Source organism: Dermacentor silvarum, chromosome 1 (assembly GCF_013339745.2).
Source record: "Dermacentor silvarum isolate Dsil-2018 chromosome 1, BIME_Dsil_1.4, whole genome shotgun sequence".
Classification (NCBI taxonomy): Eukaryota; Metazoa; Arthropoda; class Arachnida; order Ixodida; family Ixodidae; genus Dermacentor; species Dermacentor silvarum.
The window spans coordinates 371,551,655-371,566,955 of NC_051154.1; positions in this window are offsets into that span (position 1 = coordinate 371,551,655).

The following is a 15,301-nucleotide window of genomic DNA, read 5'->3' on the forward strand; positions in this document are numbered from 1 at the left end:
TTTTTGCACAAAGCCTGTTGCGACTCATTTACTGTCTTCTAATAGAACTAAGCACACCTGATTTACAGCCCTTGCTTCCACTTGTCGTTTTTAATTCTGCATGCTTTCTGGTGCTTTCTTCCCCTGCCATTGCTTTTCTTATCAGTTAAAGTAAGCATAATTTTTAAGATCCTTCCGCCACCGTAATAATGAGGCATTTGCAGCCCACCTTTAACTATGACAACTTTGTCCAACACTTTATACAGCCCTCACTGCAATTACCCCTATCTGCCTAATTATGTGCTCCTTGCTCCAGAGGAGACAGAGCTGTGTAAAAACTATGCCAATGAAAATATCTGTGCTGATGAGAACAAGTCTTTATGCTGAGATGTTGGCTCCAGGCTGTTCTTTTGTTTCCCATTTGCACTTTGTTGATTTATAACAATGCCAGCTGTGCAATACATATTTATATACACTGATGTACATCAACACTTCAAAAAAAATATCCTGCACTTGCTCCTGCTTTATTACTGTTCTTATTTCACCCTAAGATTGCATTTTCTTATCTAATTGGTGACAATCAAAATTTTACATCAGTGAATGCGTGCTTCATCTGGCAAATAGCCATCTGCACATACAGGCCATAGATAAAGAGAGTTGCAGGAGCTGAATAGACCTTCTGCCATCTGTCAGGTTATCTGCAACGTAATGCGCTGCAGGCCACCTGCTCCTGAAATTTGCCATTGATGGCTAGATGTCTTGTTTTTCATTTGTGCCAGACGAACCATGCAAGTACAAGTATGCAGTTTCGATTCTAACGGATTGAGCAAGAGAATATGCCATCTTTGTGCGAAATGAATGTGCCAATGAAGAAGCAGTGAACATGAAATTATTTAAAATTTTGAAATATGGAGCACAACTGTACATGTAACTGTATATACTGCTGGCACCTTGTACCTCACATCTTTCTCTCTCTCTCTCTCTCTCTTTCGTTTCATTGTCGTGGCAATGTTACTATGTACTTAGTTTTATATCTGTTATTTTCTCAATTTAGCGAGCAATAAGGAGTGCTCGAGATAGGTCAAGCAAGTTCATTGTAATGCCACATGTAGCCGCCTAAATTTTCCAGATAGTATGTATAAAGATTTATGAAAGATAATTATGCAGCATAACAAAGCATGCACGATTTAGTTGTGGCACGTAAATATTGTCACTTACTTAGTGCAGTTCGGTTTGGAGTTCTGAATGATCCAGGACGTGTTTGTCGCAGCGCTGTACATCTTCATCCACTCTTCCGCAGATGCCCCATCCGTAATGTTTAGCCTCATCACTGTTACGCCTGGCGAAGAGGCCGCGGTGTCGTGCACGCAATCTGTGGCGTTAAAATTCAGAGATATCGCATTGAAAGAAGCTGCCGCAGGCGTGTCCGTTTCTGTGCACTCCATGGCACATTCCGCGTCCTGTGAGGGCTTTCTAACCCTGACATCATCAAATGCTTCAGCTGAAGCAGCAAATCGAGAGACGTGCGCGTAATCCACGTGCTGCATGGTGCATTCGCTGTCGAAAACCGCAGTGGTGGACGAAAGTCACGATCAAGAAAACCGCGCGGTTTTACCGCCAGTTGTTTCTAGTTTCAGTTTCGTTTCTATTTGTGATTTTATTGCGCGATTCAATTTTCGTTCTCGCGATTTCACATTGGCTGGGGCAGGGGAAGTGTTTTCCTTGCGCCTTTTTATTGCCCCTAATTATTTTTTTGTAGGTTTTAATTGCTATGTTAGAATTTGGGACGTCCTAATACCAGGGATATTAGAGGGCACTATTGCATATGGCTGCTGCCGATGAGGGCTCTCGCTCCGGTGTACTTACTTGTTCCGCCGGCGCTGTGGCGCGCGTATCATTTTGCGCGGCGAGTTTCGCAATTGGAGCCACTTCTACGTGAGGTGTAGTGCAATTGCGTGCGTTTCGCGAACGAATAAAAAAAATATATTTCTTTTTTGGCAATATTTTTGGCTCATTAAACGCTTCGTATTGGAGGGGAGAGATTGCTGACACAGGTGCTCGAAAGCATTACAAGTCATTCTACGCATGTTTTGGTTGTGTAATTGAGAAACTAAGTGCCGCATTACAAATAATTGTGACGAAATGGCGACATGTGGGTAGTGGCATAGTTTAAAATGTGTGAGAGGAAATCCGAAAAGAAGCGACGCGTACCATGTGCAATAAATTTGTAAAAGCTACATCTGAATTCTTCCTGTGTTATGCAGCTTTGTCCGCTCTCGAGATAGTGGACTGTATGGTGCCCATCACCCTTGTACAGGTATGCCCTGGCGTTCGAAGGCCCACGGAATGAGTAATGACATCGGCGCAATATCATCGAGGTCAATGGAACCATACGCGCAACGAGCGCGTCGCTCTGGTTCCGGTTTCGATTTTCACTAATGCTCGTGATAATAAGCTGTTCGTAAAAGGTGATACTTGTTGGCGATGCTCTGGACTAGGAACTAAAACGAAATCTGAAGATTAAAATAAGCAATGTATCAAATATTTTGAACGGAAAACTGTTTCAACTGCTAAAAACTGTTTTATCACTAAGCGCCACCTGTTTCCGGTAGTCCAAACGTGTCATGGCGGCTTCCTGTATGTTCGTCGTGAGCGTAACATGGGAGCTTCATTAATACAACCGAGTTTTCTTGGCTATCCCAAGCTCTCAGTTGTCCTTCCGCGTAATATATCTTTCTTGTGCGCAATAGAATACCGGATATGAATCATGTCGAAGCTCAGAGGCTGCACCTCTCATTCACATAGACAGGTAAAGTAACAGCTGTTTGCGACCACTTTCAACTCGTCTGGGGTGTACATATTTGGCATCATTTTTTACGTCGCCTGAATTCCTCGCTGTGAGTACGCTTCAAATGCAATACACGCCTTAAATTTGCATCCATCTGTATAGTATTTAAGCCGTTATTTATAGCCATTATGTTGCCGCGTACGACTTTAGCCATATGCACACTACCACCTTCGTTCTGTTGCGCTCGTGTCATCAGTGGTTCCGCGCTCGCGATATCAGAGTGCTGCTTCCGCATCAAAAAAGGCAGACTCAGCGTGTTAGGTTGTACGTACTATCGACCAAAAAAAAAGTTTACGAACCACGGGATCTCAAAAAACGCTAAATATCCGAGCAGCCTTCCGAGAAAGCGAGAGAATATCCGAGAAACCGTACATCACAATGTTCGCATATACCAGTAGATGCCGGAAATGGGAATACCAGGCTGCGTTTTGAAGCTGCGGAGATATTCAGCTTTTTGTCAGATCTCTTGGTCCGTAACCTTTTTTGATCGATAGTACATATGGAAAACGAACACGGTGACACGTTATTGAAATTGGCCGACGGTTGCAAAACGGCGTCGTCGTTGCCGCCGCCGAAGTGTATATACAGGCACACTATAATATATGGGAGTGGATATTGTGCCGGCAGCCGGCATTTTACCATCCCCGGATAATATGCCGGCACTGGCCGACACTGTCGTCCAGTTGGCTGTCGTGACTGCGGGACCACAGCCAAAAATTTATTTATTCCTTGTAGTAAGTTCCCATAATTAAACGTAATTGTTTTTTCATACCAGCAGTTATTTAAAATTTAAAGTTTCAGTGCGTAGTGATGTTACTGTGACGTGGACGTGAGGGGTGGGCAGTTGGCACAGTGTCTCAGTTTGAACAGCGTGCGAACATCAATTTTATGTGCAAATTGTAAAAATTACTTTTGGCTGTTCCCTACTCTGAAAATGGGCCTCAAGGAGGCACGTTTTGCAACTGTGGAGGACATCAAAGCGAATGCGATGTCTACGCTTAAGCAGATTCCGAAAGAAGCCTTCTACCGCTGCTCCCAACAATGGCAGGAGCGATGGAGCAAGTGTGTGTGTGCACAAGGGTCCTATTTCAAAGGTGATCGGGTAAGCATTGCCATAGGTCGTAGCATTAGCACGCTGAACCACCATTCCAGGAACTTTTTGACTGCCTGTCATATATTTACACTAATTACAGGTCATGTCAGGAAGGTCAGGCAGAGTCATGTGGAAATAAGGTGGCCGACATATTTTGCTCCAGTGCATCTCAGCTTTATCTTCACTCAATGTCTTCTCTTCAGGCAGCGGAGAAAGAGCGTGTGGCAATATGAAATGGCCTTTGATGACAAAGGCGAGTAGTGGATGCCATGCTTCAGTTCCAATTAAAGATAAGGCATCAGCACTGAGCATGTAGACTAAGCTGGGGCCATACTTTGGATTACCGAGTACAGTGTCACTATCTTCTGCATTGCAGAAGGTGGGTGCTGATATTTATTTATTGTTGCCATTTCAATTTAATATCTTATGTTTTTGTGCTCTGCAATACACAGCTAGAAGTGGTGCGGTTTTCCAATGAAGGCTACTTTCTGTGTTGCAAAATAAAATTTTGCGATAATAAACTGATTTTCAAAAAAAATGAATTTTGCACATGGCCTGCTTTATTTTGGGTGATTGGGCATGGGAGCCACTGAGGCATCATGGCTCACACATGGCCCCTTTACGCTGGAAAGGTGTGTGCACAGTGCTCCTTGCACGTTTAAAAAAAAGAGACCCCCTTAACCACAAGTGCCCGCTGAAAGTGTAGCTGCTTTTTGTTACTCTTCCTGATGGTGTGTTTTAGATACATGGAAACTAGGACAGACGTGCACATTCAGTGTGATTGCAAGAATTAGAAAATTTACTTGGGGATCCTTTGCAAGATATGCAAGTGCTTGTCTATTTCAGAAAAAACAACTTTGTTCTCGTTCTATACAGTAAGCTAAAGGTCAGGCAGACTTCATTGCAAAAGAGAGAGAGATTGATTTAGAGAAAAGAATAGCCTGCTGACTGCACCGTAAAGCGCGTGGCTGACACCTGCACGTCGGTCAGCAGTTTGGGAAAGTGACAAAGATGGCCATGAAAGCACATGTGGTCAAAAGAAGACCGAAGGAAAAATTAGTGGCATTAAGAAAAATCTAGATATTCCTGAAGAGGAAACTGAACCATTTGGCGAATAAAACTAATAGCAGCCTTTATCAAGTTTAGACAGTGTGCATGGCTCTCTGGAATCAAGACTTCATGAAGTAGAGGGTAGATTGTGCAATGACAGCTTATTTTTACAAGTTATCCCAAACGTCTGAGTCATGGGGGCAGTCTGAAGCATGTGTTAAATCTATTAACACTTTCTGAGAAAGCCGTATGGGTTTCCTTTGTAGCAGTTTGCTACGATCGGGTGGATGACTCATTTTACATTCCCTGATTACTTCACCTTGCAAGTTTCCGCACTGTTCAGATGAAGAAGTGGTTCTTGTTTGCTTCCAGATCAAGAGCATAAACGAGCCATAAGAGAACAAGGGAATTTTCAGGTGCTGAGAAGGCAATACAGGCATGAACATAGAAAGAGGCTCTTATAGGCACGGTAAATGCAAGGTTAACTTGTTTACATACCCTTAGTTCCTGCTTATAAAGTAGGCACCATAAGGATGGCAGGGAAAAATAGGCTTTTCGTCTGAGGTTCTTCTCAAGTTATGAAGCCATTTTCAACAATGACAGCTAAATAGAAAAAGTGTGTCTCCTGATGAATGAAACCTGAATGCCAGCTGCAATGCATCTTGAAAGAGCGTAAGTTTGGGCATGTTGGTATTCCATGACTTTTACTTTTTGTCACTAATGTCAATTGTTTTACTAATGTCAAGTAATTTAACGAATGTCTCGTGAGTGCACAGGCTTTCATCTTCATCCTCTTTACCTCTTTAGCGCATACTAAAGTGACTGTCAACTTTTATTGAAGAGGCGAACTGGATTTTGCCTCATAAAGTTTCATATCCTAGGGCCAACTCATACTAAAGTGACTGTCAACTTTTATTGAAGAGGCAAACTAGATTTTGCCTCAAAGTTTCATATCCTAGGGCCAACTCAGTGTCCATGAAAACGGTTATAGTGACTCGCATAACTATATAACATATAGTGACTCGCAAACTGTTTCGAGACATTCGAAATGCGAGATTTCGAGACACTCGCATCTCGAATGTCTCGAAACAGTTTGCGAGTCACTATAACCGTTTTCATTGACACTGAGTTGGCCCTAGGATATGAAACTTTGAGGTAAAATCTAGTTTGCCTCTTCAATAAAAGTTGACAGTCACTTTAGTATGCGCTAAAGAGGTAAAGAGGATGAAGATGAAAGTCTGTGTACTCACGAGACATTCGTTAAGTTACCTGACATTCTCATTCGAATGCCTTGTCAGTTCCTATTGCCTTCTCCAACCAATGGTCATGGGTTCGAGTGCCTTAACTCCAACTGTCTTAATTAGCCGTAAGGTGTACGTAACTCTATATCTTAAGTAACTGTGCCTTAAAAAACACCAAAGATTGTGTGTTCGAGCACATTCATTCTCCATTTTAACTGTGAGTTAATTAACTACACCTTATTTACAATAAAAGTCATGGGTTCAACTCCCACCAATGGTGGTGGGTGGCACCATCAGTTTTGGTGCCGTAATTCCGGACATCGGACATCGGATTTTTCAACCCATGCGCCATCTAAGGCTCTAGCTTTTAAATGGCTTATTTTTATTGCTCTTTGAAACATATCTACCTGGGCATACCTGGCATAGTGTCGTATGACACCAACTCGGCAATGTCGTAATGGTTCATCGTTAAGTGGTAGATTACCGACAACAGGATGCTCACTGGTCTCTCCTAGAGTCCCATTTATGCCTGTGGGCCCCAATTGTGCTGTGAAAATACTGTGTTAGAAGTCTGGAAATACAACAGATTTGTGAAACCTGGGGGGATATTCTGTAAGCGTTCTAGTGGACTGTCCACTTCGACTGTTCTCGATTGGCTCCAGCTGCACGAGCGAGAGGAAGATTGGCTGGCTCCTCACTCGTGCTGCTGGAGCCAGTTGCGACAGCCAAAGTGGGCAGTCCACTAGGTGGACTCTTGCAGAATACCCGTCCAGCTCCCTTTATCACAATATGTTAGGGACTTCTCAATATTACAGTGCAGGGCATGAACACTTTCTTAGGAGCAGGCTTCTGCTTGTTTCTGAATTATATAGAAGAGGTTCATTACCTCTTGAACACTGCTTTGTGCAGCACTCATGCTGCTTCACAAATCTATCATGGTTCTGTCAAAAACAGGGAAGTCGGGTGCTGCAGATAAATGGCTCCTGCAGAGCCTAGAAGTACAGCATCAGTAGGTATCCAATCAATTTCATTTGTTCTTGGTGTTTGGTCCAGTTCTCTTAAACTGAAGCATTAGTGTATCTGAAACATACCAATATAACTACAATTGTTCAATCTGAGTACCAATATTAAATGTGTTATTTGGGAGCTTCAATGATTTGCTAAAGCTAGATAGAAATTGAAAGACCATATTAAAAAAATGGCTGTAAGGTCAACTATTATCTTGAGCGCATAAGATTTCAGATACTGTGTAACATATAGTCTAAACCACATGAAAATAATTTTTTAATAGAATAAACGAAGTACAGCCACACTGGATCTTGCTGGCATCATCATATGTCACTGGTGAGGCAGTTTAGCACTGGGAACCACCATGGCTAGTACAATGCTTAGAAGCATACATTGTAGTCATGCAACTGTGCCCATTGGCATTTGAACTGTTTGGAATTAGAACTTCTAGCCAGGTGCTTATTCATTAATGACTGACCAAAAGCCTCGGCTTCTCGGACGGTCGTGAAGCCCCAGTGTTTTTCTACCTGGCAATACCACAAGCTTCTCTGCTGATACAAGCTGCTCGACAGAGCATCAGTAGTTTGGGCTCCAGCGGAACTTGAGGCCAATTCTTGCCTCAGAGATGAGAAATATGAACATACTGCCAAGCTGCAATATCTTATCTGGTGTATAGCAATACAGGTACTGTATTCCCTTTATTCTTGTCGAAATATCCCTCTGATGCTGTGCAGTTTGGGGCTGGCTAGTAGTTCCTCTAGAAAAGGCAGCAATCACAGAGGCGTTTAATGCATTGAGTTAACGGTGTTTAAAACTTACTGAACACAATTTGTCACTTAGCTTGGATCTTGATTCCTTTCCCCTAGGTCATTGACTAAACAGTCTCGACAGGAGTAGAGCAGCATGTATTGTCTTCTTGCCTGTTTAATAATGGCAAGAAATTAGGCTCTAGCACTGTGCCATAATCAGAGAACAAACGTTAAAGTTCCTTCAGGAATGACTTCGAGCTTGATGCTCTGCCATTAGGCCACGTTGGATCTTGATTCCTTTCCCCTAGGTCATTGACTAAACAGTCTCGACAGGAGTAGAGCAGCATGTATTGTCTTCTTGCCTGTTTACTAATGGCAAGAAATTAGGCTCTAGCACTGTGGCATAATCAGAGAACAAACGTTAAAGTTCCTTCAGGAATGACTTCGAGCTTGATGCTCTGCCATTAGGCCACGTTGGATCTTGATTCCTTTCCCCTAGGTCATTGACTAAACAGTCTCGACAGGAGTAGAGCAGCATGTATTGTCTTCTTGCCTGTTTACTAATGGCAAGAAATTAGGCTCTAGCACTGTGGCATAATCAGAGAACAAACGTTAAAGTTCCTTCAGGAATGACTCCGAGCTTGATGCTCTGCCATTAGGCCACGATCGCATGCATACTTTCCTCTAACTTCATGATCGGCCAAATTTAATTACGTTTTAACACTTCGCCGGCGCACAAATGCCATCGTCGTTTTAACATTGACCAGACGACACAAACGTAAGTCCGTACGGTTGTATACACTGTCGCTAATCGCGTCAAAACCCCCTGTCTCTCTAGTTAATGCTCGTTCAGTACCTATGTTAGAACCCAACAGTCGGCTCGCACGGCCGCACTGCAAAACGATCTCAGCGTGGCCGTCGTCGTGCAAATGCCATCGTCGTTTTATCAATTGCTGTTTGCGCACAAACTACTCGGCCTCCTGCTCGCGGCGAGTTGTCGAGCCTGACCCAGCGGAGGCGTTCCCGCGGGCAGCGGCGTCTGCGATGTTTTCGCTGGGCGTGGGGACTAGGGGCACTAGGGCGCTCAACGGAGCTAGGTACGCGGGACCCCTAGAACCGAAAAGCACCTAGATGTCTAGTTCCCTTTAGCGCCGCGCGGGCGCGCTGCAATCGACCGGCTGTACGGGCGTGCGAATGTAAATGCGCGGCCCGCGCCGACCGCGCGTTGTTCAACATTGCGTGTGTATTGGTTGTTGGTTCAGTGTTATTTGGCTGAAAGCCGTGAGTAGTGCTAGTGTGGCAGTGCGGATTTGGCCTCTGTGAGCTCTGGCAATACAGAATCTGCGTTGAGTGATCCGTGTTCTTTGACAACGCGGCGGTGGTGACGATTGAAATGTCGGAAGTGGCGTAGCGCCTCGGCAGCGCAGTTCAGTGAACCGCGATGTGGCGTCGCCGTGTCCGCCTTTGCTTAACGGACGTCGAGGGATGTGCTGCTCTCTACAATTAAGTCGCAAAAATGTGACTGCGTCGACCGCCCACGGTTCGGCGCTAAATGTGTGGTTTGAGTACTGTGCTTGAAACGAGTGGTGCTGTTGTGGTGGCAGAACGCCATGAGACCTCAGTTTGTGCTCTGTTCTTGAAACGAGTGGTGCAGCTGTGGTGGCAGAACGCCATGAAATCCGTGCTGTGCAGACGCTAGAAATATCAAATTCGCGTCGCCGACGCGAATTGGAGCGGCGCCTCTGTGCCCGCCCTATTCGGTAGCGTCGACGCATTAATATTTACGTAACCAGGCGTCCTTTCTTGACAGACGCCGATGGCGAAGGTGCTACGATAATGCTGCTGCCCAGCCTTGCAGTTTTTCTCACATTAAATATATGTAGCATATCTACATGCCTATAGCATGTGTCTACCATGAGAAGATTGACAGGAGTGTCCCAGTACTGCTCCCAATTTGGCATTCCAGGCTTTGCGTGCCCTCTGTAAACATGATGACAATGTGGGCCCATTTTCTTCAAAGTGAGCTGCTATTCTGTTTGCAAAATGGGGAGGCTAGCTAAGCTGGTTTGTTTTTTTGTGTTTTGTCAATTTGATGACAAATTATTGGCAATGTTCTTTTAAGGTGCTTTTAAAAGATGTCAAGCCTACCAAAAAAAGTGCACCATTGGCAGTGTTTTTTGGTGGTGACTGAAAAGTGAAACTGCAGACAACTAAGTTGGTCATGCCCACATTTTTGGAAAATTTAAGAGCAATATCGGCACCCACAACCGTATAACTGTGATTGAGCCATGGATGGCCACACGCTTTCTGCACAAATTATGGGCCCTTGCACATTATCAGTGAATTAAGACTCAACAGGCCAACGTACTGTGTCCCCTTCGACCTAGGCAGTCGCTCATTGTCGCAACTGCTGATCGCCTCGCAAGTTTACAGCCTGTGTCTTCTGCTGCTACTACGGTCAACTTGTCAACCGTGCACAACACTTCTGGTTGCCCCAGTAGTAGTGCCGCTGCTTCTAAATATTGAGTAACCACACATTGTAGGCTACTAGGGCATTATTGCACTGCATCTCATCGCTGTGTGTTGTGTTGCTGTTTGCATACATGTCTTTGTTAAAAAGTGCTCTTAATTTTTTGCACTACTGCAATGTCTTGACTGCACTGTGGCAGAGTTGTATATACTATCGATTAACCTCCATATACACAAGTGCTTTGATCATCAATCTTCAAAAATGCAACCTTCATGCTGCCCCTTCCTTCATAAGAAAGCTTGCATATCAAACATTATCGTTGCCCCAACTAGAATTCGCACGTTCAATTTGGTCACTTCTCCAGGCATATCTAATCCGCATTCTTGAGTATAGCCAAAACTGTGCTGCACGTTTAATTGCCAGGGATTACAACCAATATTTGAGCGTATCTAACATTACGTTGTCATTGTCACTACCATCCTTGGAATCATGCCGGAATGAAGTGTCGCTTTGTCTGCTACATAAAATCATTGATAGGGAGCAGTCGTCCACCTTGCCTCTTATTTGTCCATCCCACACATCTAGGTGCTTGCACAATCGCCTTAGCGTCCAGCACATTTTTGGTCGAACTGATGCCTTTAACTTGTCTGCTTTGCCACGTGCCATTAGGCATTGGAATGTTCTTCTCGATAACATTGCTCACATTAACAATACTGTAACCTTCAGACAAAAAATCAGTATGTTTGGGTAGTGTTCAAGTGTTTCTATTTCTGGTGTATGTAACTTTTTTATGTAATTATGCAATCGTACTATTCACTGTATAACTCAGATCTCTAATGGTAGAATTTTACTTCAAGATTTTATAATTTGTTCTTTTGAAGTTACTGTGTTGATCTTGTGTTGCTGTTTTTATTTCTAACGTTTAACTTTTTGGCTCCTTTGTTATGCGATGCTCTCCCCCCTCCACGCAATGCTCCTTCTATAGCCTGTGATGTAGATGAATACATAAACCAGATGGCACTACTGTTTCTTGTGAAATCAAAATTGTGTATATTGTTGCGGTTTTACCAATAGAAGTTCTAAATTGTTCTCCTGCAATGCCGGCAACGTATCCATAACAGGCCAGTTGTGTATATTGCCTAGAATTATCGTTCTTAGACCCTGAAAAGTATGGAATATCCTATCTTCCTGTCTGTCCGGGTCTTTGTCCATTTTCCCGTAAATTTGGGTCACTGGGTAATCCATGGTATAATGGGTAGAGCACTAGGGCTGCTGTGCTGAGGACACCCAGTTTGAAACAAAAATAGGTCATGAGGTATTGGCCATGTCAAGCACTGACTTAGCGGCAGCCCTGCTAACAGGCGTAGCATGTCCAGAGGGACTCGTGAGAGAGGATCCTGGCTCGTACATGACTGATCTCTGTGTTGGCAATACAATGTCTATACATTGTTTCAATGCCATTGTATTAGCGTCGGCATCATCGTAAAATGGGTTGTGCCAGAATTTTTTTTTCTAAATTTATTCCCCTGTACCTATGTGCCACAGCTGAGCTTCTATCTCAACATTAGTCGATCTCAACTGAAGTAATGTATATATAGCCTTAGCTATAATTTCTAATGAGCATGACTGATTCTCACCAAGAGTAACAGCCGCTTCAATTCCTTCACAATCTGCACCTGCATTATCAAATATGTTATAGTGAAGTGAGTCTGCGACAACTGAGGATCGAACATGTTTTCAGTTTCAAGCAAACCATGCCAGTCAATTTCATGAAAGTGGCATTACAGAATTCACAGGCATTCAATTGCACAATGCATGCTTATAGGCAATTTTATGTTCAGTTCATGGCAGTTGCGATCTTGGGCTGTCGTAATCTGAATTGTGTGCATAGTGACGTCAAGTTTACTGAATCATGGAACGTTAAAAACACCTGTGAACTGACTCTAGGTTCTTACAGCCAGAAAAATGGGCATGTGAGCAGCCATGGTGAAGGCGCCCCAAAGCTCCAGTAAATAGGGTGCCTGCGAGAAGCTCAATTACCACATACCTGTGATGCTTTGTTTCCCAAGCACCAACTAATGCCAGCAACCTCATCAGGGCATCAGGGATCGTCATCATGGCATTCTCTTAAAAGTTGTCACAATTTTATTTGGTCGTTTTGACAAGATTGCCAAGCTGATTAAACATGAATTGCACTGAATCTTATATAATCTCAACTCTTTCCTTGATTGGCATCAGTATATCAAGCTTTAAGTTGACAACTTGAAGCATCACTTAGATATTCTTCAGGATAGGTAGGTTATTTTTCTGTTTGCTTGGATTGTTGCACATTTTTGATGGCAAGCGCCATGAACACTTCCAGAATTTGCGAAAACTTTCGTTTTTCAACTTCTATTTCATCAGTGACTCCACCACAGCTGCCAGTGTGATAGTTTTCTTTACATACACAGAGCATGTTATACTTTCACAAGCATCATCATCCAAATGTGGTTCATGCTCAAGGCATTCACCAGATATGGTAAAGCAACATATGGCGGCAGTTGCAGCAAGTAGAGCAATGCAACGGTGCTGTAGTATATAACTCTGCTGCCCCAAGTGCACTAAAGATGCTGGATCCCGTTCACCATCTAGGTATCCGCTTGGCCACTGGTGCTTTCAGAACGAGCCCTATAGAAAGCCTATATGCAGAATCGAATGAATGGTCACTTCATCTCCAGAGATCGTACATCAGCTTCACATACTTCCTCAAAGTTCACTCTGATCATGAACATCCATGTTCTCAAACCGTTAACGATTTGACGTTTACTACACTTTTCCATAATAGACCCTCTGTGAGACGGCCTTTCTCACTACGTGTGAGAAAACTTAGCGAAGAAATGGATGTCCCACTTCTCGAACATCGTTTAATGCCTCCAGGTAAGCTTTTACCACCCTGGGAGTGGCAGGTGATAGCATGTGATGTATCCTTTGTGGAGGTCACAAAGCACGCTCCTGAACTCGAAATCGCAATACATTTCCGTGAACTCCAATCGACGTACTGTTGCCCTGAATTCTACACCGACGCGTCAAAGTCCCATGCTGGTGTATCTTACGCGGCCGTCGGTCCATCTTTCTCTGAATCAGGCGTATTGAACCCTTATACAAGTATCCTCACTGCAGAAGCCTATGCAGTACTGTCTGCGATTAAACACATTAAGAAATTAAAGCTACATAAGGCAATAATATTCACGGACTCCTTAAGTGTCGTAAAGGCACTAATGTCTTTAAGGAAACACAAAAATCCTGTTTTCATTGAACTTTACTCATATTTGTGCAATATTTACTCATCTGGTAGACATGTGACAATATGCTGGGTTCCTGGTCATAGATCCATCGAAGGTTATGTGCTTGCAGACCAAATGGCCACATCAATTACATCTGAAGCTACCAATCTTAGCAGTACTATTCCCGCCACAGATCTGAAGCCTTTTTTGCGAAGGAAACTGCGAAACCACTGGCAACGCCTGTGGGAGAGTGAAACAAATAATAAACTCCACCTGATTAAGCCACAGTTAGGTTTCTGGCCCTGTACAACTAAAACACGACGAACTGATGTCCTATTCTGCCGTCTCAGAATAGGACACACATATGGTACTCACAACTTTCTGTTGACTGGTAACGAGCCTCCAACCTGTGGCCGATGTGGTCAGAGGCTGACCGTCCTCCATGTCCTCTTGGAGTGCCGGGAAGCCGAAACAGAGAGAAGGAAACACTTTCCTCTTGCATACCGCTACCATATCCCTCTCCATCCCAGTATGTTTCTTGGCAAAGAACCACTTTTTAATACCAAAGCAGTCCTAGGTTTTTTGAATGATGTGGTACTACATGTGATTAGCCCTAGATATTCGTAGCACATCCTCCCGCCAGAGGATGCTGTTGCGATAGTGCTCAGTATAGCGCATGCCTCCAGGCCTTTATGTTCAAGGGCTCTGTTGAGGCAATAGTGCTTCATGCCAATTTTCGCATCGGACATACTTTGCAAATAGTAACATTTATTTGCAATGCATATTTCATGCTCATAGCACACGCGATCAGTCATTTCCATAATCTTATTACCTGTAGATTTTATGCACTTTACAGCGACTATTTTTAGGCCCCCTTACAGCCACGTCATATCCACCACTCGTAATTCATCGCTTCAATTCAAACTCATTAACACTGGCCTGGCGCTCTTTGGCCATTATTGGCCCTTGCGCCATTAAACCCCATATATCATCATCAAGTAGAGCAATGCAACGCTCAGAAAAGCAACCAACCTGCGATTCTACAGCAAAATCCCATTTTTGCAGCTGCTCTGACGCCGCTGCTGTAATATAATACGTAGCAAACAGACAGCTTAAGCTAATGATCAAAGAACCGCTCAGTGACAACAGAAATTCAGACGTGATCAAACAACCGCTCAGTGATCAAACAACCACTCAGGCGTGATGCTGCAGCAACAGTGGAATTCTTTTCACATGTTTACACAGTACACCCATGTGCAGAAGAAATCTAACACTATAGGGTATACCATTTGGGCAGCTGCTTTGGTGCTGCTACCACTGCCAAAGTCCTGCACCCCTCAGTCAGTCAATGGGCACTGAAAGTACTGGATTTGCATGTAACACGACCACAAATATGATGCAACCGGCGGCTTTTGGTCTCCCCTAAAGAAAAATTTATTGTGATTATATGTGTCACGAACCCGAATATAATGCGAGGCACGTCCTGAGGCTGTAAATTTCAAGGAAAAAAAGGCAATATCCGTGAAAGTGAGCCTTCAGGTATAGGGTGTGTCCTTCTACATTGAGCTTATTCCAATGACAAAATTCAGTGAGGCACCTG